General features: G+C 42.1%; 1 pseudogene across 1 annotated transcript in view; it reads left to right on the plus strand.

Moving 5' to 3' along the window:
• Positions 1-5,123, plus strand: part of LOC148500860 (protein kinase C delta type-like) — a 48,819-nt pseudogene extending 43,696 nt beyond the window's left edge. The window contains exons 9-10 of the transcript XR_015870110.1: positions 1,557-1,685; positions 1,989-5,123. The product of XR_015870110.1 is annotated as a protein kinase C delta type-like (transcript). The remainder of the gene's footprint in view (positions 1-1,556; positions 1,686-1,988) is intronic.
• The last annotated feature ends 1,021 nt before the right edge of the window (positions 5,124-6,144 follow it).

Consider the following 6,144-nt stretch of genomic DNA (forward strand, 5'->3'; position numbering starts at 1 on the left):
GTAGGTGTGTGGGCTTTATATAACTGTACAGGAAAGATACAGCAGGTCCTGTAGCAAAGTTAAGCGTGTGGGGGTGGCTATAGAGGACTGTGGGGTGAAGTAAATGGGGAAAGTCCTGTAGTATTGTCCTTTAGTATAGTATAGTATAGGGGGGTATATATGACTGTACAAGGACAGGTCCTGTAGCACAGTTAAGGGAGGCGGGGGGCTGTAGAGGAGTGTGGGGTGAAGTTAGTGGGGAAAGTCCTGGAGTAAAGCTAGAGGGGGTATATGACTGTACATGAAGGACAGGTCCTGTAGCATAGTTAAGGGGGTGGCTGTAGGGTACTGTGGGGTGAAGTAATTGGGAAAAGTCCTGAGGTATTGTAAAGCTAGGGGGAGTATATGACTGTACATGAAGGACAGGTTCTGTAGTACAGTAAAGTTAGTGGTTGCAGGTCCCCAGTCATGTTTGTTAAGATAGTCCAACCATGCCTCTCCCAGAGCACTGGGTGATCTGTGTTGCCCAGAAGGATTTGCTGCTGCATGCTCCTGGCCACCATGAGTCAGCCAGGGGCCCCTACTGTGTATAGATCTCTCCCGGCTCAGTTGCTGAAGCTGCGCTGTCAGTGACAAACAGCCGGTGCAGACGCAAGGGCCCGGCGGCTCAACACAGCAACACCGGTGGAACAGAACATCTGGCAGCATCTGCATTGCTGCTTGGGTGATAAGAAGAACCCTCAACCACAAAGGACCCACTGCCAGTATTAAGGGGGGGCGAGGAAGAGAGGAGGGCTCAGGCACAATGCTGTAAACTTTATCCCCTGCACTAGAACAAATTTGGGCAAAATCAAACACGTTTGATTTCCCCAACTAGTTGGAATGACCATTTATGGACGTTTTTAGACGCATGGGAGCAAACAAATGATTATCGTTTGCTCCCACACAGTGCCCAACTATCGTACCAACCAGCCAACTAGTTGGCTGGTTGGAACTTTTAAACTAACTTTTAAACTAAGGGCACTGTTAACCACTTAACTATCTAATATATATATTTTTTCAAAAAGTTACACAAAAATGAGCCTTACTCCTTATACTATGATCAGTACTGAAGGTCAGTCATGGAGCATTTCCTCCCCAATACCACTAAGAGGAGAGGGGGAGGAGGAATGGGCACTGTATTTTTTTTTAATTGGTCTTTACTGATGGCAGCTCTGGTGACTGTTATGCATGGAAGTAACTCCAGTGCAGACATGCAGCATATATGTTTCCTGTGTCATATTTTAAATAACCAGCATCGCAACCCAACATACCTCACTTATAACACAGACATCATATACACATTTTATAACAATTATAATTATAGTCACGGCTGAAACATTATTCAGTGCAGATGACCCTATCTGTCATACATTTATTCTTGTGCTTATCGGATATGGCAAAAGGCTATTTGTCACTTGTTTGATCTTACAAGTGTATAATGGCTACATAATGTATAGATATATGGGTCACAATTTAATTTGCAGTTCAACAGTTACATAGTTATGGTCTTAGTTATGGTCTTGTTGCCCTTTCAGCTCGTGTGTGAAAATCCGGACAAACGTCTTGGTGCGGATGGTGTAATTAGATACCACCCCTTCTTCTGGAGTATTGATTGGGTGAGGCTAGAAGCCCTCCAGATACCACCCCCATTCATACCCAGCAAAGTAAGTGCACAGTTATAATGTCAGAGAGTCTTGTGTGGGTCTGTGGTGTGTAAGTATAACATTGATGATTGTTAAACAGCATAATAGTAAAGCTGCCATAGCTGGTTTCTTACTGACATTTGGTGTAGTTGTTACATAAATAGCAGTCAGAGGGTAAAATGCCTTAATTAGGGAAGGTGAATAGGAATTCCCCTAATGTGAAAAAATATTATTATATGTATATATTGTCTGTCTGACACATATAAGGGTGTTTCCTCTCACTCTTTATATAACATACATGTCTCATATTTCTTCTCCGTACAGCCATCTGAGAAGTCACTTCCGCACCTGGCGTTAGACGATCTTCTATCAGGTACAACATCAGCCTGTGCCCCTCCAATAAGTTCTTTCCACCAGGAACTTTTCCGGGGCTTTTCATTTAACACCAGCATATAGCCGCCTGCTGCCAATTACACCTGGCACCCCTTCATGAGCCCTGCTGCACTTTCATATGGCAGAACATCACCCATCAGTTCTCTGAGGCCCTTGTAAACCAGAACGTGTACCATCTAACATCCCCAGGAACAAGGTAAGACCAAGGTAACATCTTTATTATGTGTCTTCTATATTTACACTCTGGACCAAGCACCCAGCTACGTATCTATAACATCTTAGCCCCAGTATCCTTTAGAGGATGATAGAAAAATAAGATCTAAGGAGTGTGTTGGCCGGCTAGTGAGGGGAAAAGGTGGAGGCCGGATTTAATTTTAATTATTTTATTTAAAACAGAAAAATGTATTTTATAAAAAAAAATAATAATTATTATGTAGGTCATTCTTGGTAACACTCATACCCATATATTATATATATATATATATATATAGACTTCTGGGAAATTGGTAACCCAGAGTGTACTTATAACCATAAATTGCTCTGCTCATAATTTCTTTGCTGATTAACTCACTTGTGCGGGTATTGTAGTAGCAGACATTGTTTTTAAGTACTGTTGTGTAAGTTTAGTATATTGTTGTATAAGTTTAGGATAGTTGTATCATTTAGAATAGTGCATCACATCCAGTTGTCAGAGGTTATTATTACACTAGGCCAGTTGTTAGTTGTATGGTCAGTGTATTGTTAGCTACCTAGCTGGGTGGGCACATCACTAGGGATAGTGAATAGATTAGCTGTGTGGGTGGGCATATTGTACCTCCATACAGGGTGATCAACCAGCAAGGTTACAAGTGTCCATCTGGTGATTATACACTCCATGTTTTCCTGCCTTTTTTTCCAGTTTTTAATGGGCTCTGGCAGGCCATGCACACTTGTGAAAGTACAATGCACGTCACCTGAGCGTGTGAGCATTCAATAGGTGAAATGAGGGTGGCTGAGGTTCTTGTGATTACCATTTATCCATCCTTGTGAAGGACACCATCACCCCCAAGGTTTCATCCTACACAGCAAAGAAGGAGGCAGCACTGATTCTATTTCATTCTTGTTCCAGTGATAATCCTGCACGTCCTGGGGGGGTCATTGCACCATTCCAGAGGTAGCTGCGCAGGGATGCAATCAAACTCCTTTTCTCTCCTATCAGCAAAAGCCCTAGTTATATATTGAACACCAATCATTCAACACATTGTATATCAAAAGAAACACTAAATAGTTACTTAACTAGATACATCACACTGAGAAATATATTTATTGTATAATGAACCCCAAACTTTGGGACACTACCTCACTCCTTCAACCCTCTCTATAAAGTGCAGCTAATCTGTTTAGCAGCCTCTCTCACGACTGCTGTCTCTCAGTGTCCCTCAGGACTCCTGTCTCTCAGGGTTCCTCAGGACTGCTGTCTCTCATAGTTCCTCAGGACTGCTGTCTCTCAGGGTTCCTCAGGACTGCTGTCTCTCAGTCTACCTCAGGACTGATGTCTGTCAGTCTCCTTTAGGACTGTTGAATCTTATTTGTAAAGTGGCAACCAGCACCGAACCTTAGAAGCCCAGCAAAGGACTCTGAGGACCTGGTGGTAGAGGGAAGCTTAGCCACCAGAAGCTTAGCCACAAGATTTTGCTAGAGCCTCAGACCATGGTGAAATCGCTGGCGCTAATAACTTTGGAGGTGCTGCTGGTAAGTTGCAGAATTCGTCATGCTGTGGCCATCTTGAACCTAAATGAATTCAAGTTTATCCAATCCATTTTGATATTGGTATTGCCAATAGGAAGAATCTTTGCTAGCCACTCGAGGCTAGATGTGTCATAGTACCACCCACTTGTGCAGACATATTTTAGGTGTGGCTTGCGGGAATAGCTTCCCACATGTTTGGCAAGAGGGTAGTTGAGAATTAAAGTCTAAAGAAGGCCTGCAGTTGTGGAAGGTAAGAGATATATAAGAATCCCCTACTGCAGCCTCTCCCAACAGACCAGGTCTGTACCCTTGGGCCCTGACTTCTTAACTTTAATTTCCAATACATCTTCCCCACTAGGGTTGTGCACTGTGGGCATTAGGCCCTTTCTTTCCATTTTCCTCCTAAATAGGCCCTGTCATCATCTCTCAATAGATGTGCTGTATATTGGGTTGTAGACCCTTGGTATTGCCCAGTGACGTGCAGTGAGGTATAAGGCTGGTAAGGCACTGGCTAGTACCAGAGACAGATTTACAGATACATTTAGGAACCCGCGGGTTATTGCCCCACTTCATAGTTTACCACATTAATTAGGCTGGCTGCACATTGGTATTCCCCACTAATTAGAATTGCTGTGCATTGGGCACTTGACTCTGATATCTCCCCTTAATTAGGTTACTGTGTGTATAGGCATTCTGCACTGCCAGCGTATCATCCAGGCCCCAATTTCATAAGAAACAGCCAGCAGTAGGTGGGGAATGGTGGGTATGTAGAAGGGGAGGAGTGGCAGCGATCATTTTCATTTTAAATGCCAAACTCCTGACTAATAGGGGTATTCAATATGGGTGCGATAGCATCATTTTTTGCGTTTAATATCGCACTTTTTAACATTTTTGCGTTAATATCACTTGTTTTAGTTTTAAACCGTATTCAATTTCAAAGACTTATCGCAGTTTTGAAAAGTCTTTGATAAAAAACGGTGATAACTTTTCACCATTGAATAGGTGTCGAAAAAAAGTGCAGAATTGGGGTTTAGGCTTGAAAAAAATACCCTGCACCCCTGAGATTGACATTTAAAAAAGAACTGTGTCAAAAAAAAGTTTAAAAAAAAAATAGGGACACCCCAAAAAATTAATTTAAAAATTGGGGTGCAAAAAAAAAAAAATGGGAAAAAATTGTTAAACAATAGGGAAATAGGTTCAGGGCTATTCTGCATGTATGCGGCAGATGTTTTCTAGAATAGAATTATAGCGGCAGGTGCACAAATGCAGAATTTTTAAAAACTGACTTTAGGGACTTAAAAATATGCTAGTACCCATTTTCATGTACCCCAAATTTGATGGGACCACTTAAAAAAACGAAAAAAATAACCTAAGTGCTCTTCTGCATCACTTCTTCAATGTCGGGAAAAAAGCACCTGCTGCGGCTATTTAAATCCCCGACTTTCAATTAAAGGCTAAAACGGGGGTATCGATAGTGTTCCCCCATGTTTTTACAACTTTAGGGGGGTCTTACAATTATTTTAAGGAAAATTCAGAACTTTACGCAAATCCAACTTAGGAGTTTCCCGTTTTCGTTAATTTTATTTTGAATACGGGGGATAAGCGGGAGCGCGCACCATACCTTTACGCAGAAAAAAACTCCGATATGAAACGTTAACTTCGCCAGGGAAGTTAACCTTTCATATTGAATACCCCTCTACGGATCTATAGCCCAAGGTTCAGTCCCCCCACATTATAATAACTAAGGAGTTTGATTGGCCGGCTAGTGAGGGGTGGTGGAGGCCGGAATTTTAAATAAAATATTTAATTTAAATCAGAAGTCTATTTATTTATATGTACCCAGGTTTCCACTATGGTTCTACATTCATGCAAAATGTATTATTTCAGGTTTACATGGCATTTAGATTCTGCCCATAGTAGGAGTAGCCCCAACATTTCTTCAGCAGCTAGGGTTCTATGGTGTGGGTCAAGCTTGGTAACACCCATACCCATATGAAGATTTCCGGGAAACTGGTAACCCAGAGTGTGCCAGTTATTATACCTTGCTGTGCTCATTACATATTTGCTGATTAACTCACTTATGTGGGAATTGCAGTAGTACACATTGTGGATAAGTACTGTTGTGTAAGTTTAGTATAGTTGTAACATTTAGGATAGTGCATCACATCCAAAGATTAGCAGTTATAGGGCGGAATTCAATTCAACGCTAATTGAATAGCGCTAGGAGGGAGCTCCCGGAGCTATTCAATTCAGCACGCTGTTATGTCGGAAAATGCAGGTTCTCTGGGTGTTTAGGCGTGATAACCAGCATTCTCTGACTAAAGTGCGGGCGCTCGTCTGTTAGCGCCGCACTAAGCAG

Source organism: Taudactylus pleione, unplaced genomic scaffold (assembly GCF_031769625.1).
Source record: "Taudactylus pleione unplaced genomic scaffold, aTauple2 ptg000541l, whole genome shotgun sequence".
Lineage (NCBI taxonomy): Eukaryota > Metazoa > Chordata > Amphibia > Anura > Myobatrachidae > Taudactylus > Taudactylus pleione.